Here is a 1,004-nt window from a genome sequence, read left to right on the forward strand (position 1 = left end):
ATGGCTGCCTAGGGAGGCACGCTGTCTCTACAACACACGTCGCTCAGAAAGATAAGGCTGGCATCTAAAGGCTACTTACTTCCTGGCCCCAGCAGATGTCTCATTCGGCTTCTCAACTAGTGTCTTGCAAAGACAAAAATAGAGCCTTGTTTCACAGACTGGACTTTTGAAGTGGAGACATTTTTATAAGGTTGGGAGTTCCGACCCATACTGAGGACTACAGTGACAAGAGGCGGAACTCAGCACACATGGGTCACAGCAGCTGGAAGAGCAGGCTGAGCTTTCGATGAGTATTACTTCCTCCTAGAACCTGTTTCTAATGCTTCTACCTGGCAAGGCAGGGTTACAGGAACACTCTGAGCTTCCCTTACTCCCAGAGATGCTGTATGTGGCCATTGTGGGGTGACGGATAACCCTCTGACTATAATAAACTTGATCATTCTGCCTCTCCAGCAATGAACCCAAGGCCTGGAACCAAAAGTATGTGTGGTGGTTTGAATGTGCTTGGTCCAGGAAGTGGCACTATTAGGAGGTGTGGCCTTGTTGGAGCAGGTGTGGCCTTGTTGGCAGGAGAATGTCACTGTGGATGTGGGCAATGGAACCCTCTTCCTAGCTGCCCATGAGACAGTCTCTCCTGACTGCAGTCAGCTGAAGATGTAGAACTCTCAGCTCCCTATCCAGCTCCATGTCTGCCTGGATGCTGCCATACGCCCCGCCCCAACACACCTTGGTGATAATGGACTAAACCTCTGAACCTGTAAACCAGCTCCAATTAAATGTCATCCTTTACAAGAGTTGCCTTGGTCATGGTGTCTGTTCAGAGCACTGGAAACCCCAAGACATAGCCTGCCCACAGTGTGTTGGTATCTCAGGTGTGTATGTGTGTGGCCTATATGTGTATTTGGGGGTACTGTATATATAGTGTGTTTGTGGTGTGTACATGTGAAGTGTTCTGTACATGTGAAGAATGTGGTGTAGGTAATGTATATGAATCTGTGCTGTTT

This window comes from Micromys minutus, assembly GCF_963924665.1.
Source record: "Micromys minutus genome assembly, chromosome: 8".
Lineage (NCBI taxonomy): Eukaryota > Metazoa > Chordata > Mammalia > Rodentia > Muridae > Micromys > Micromys minutus.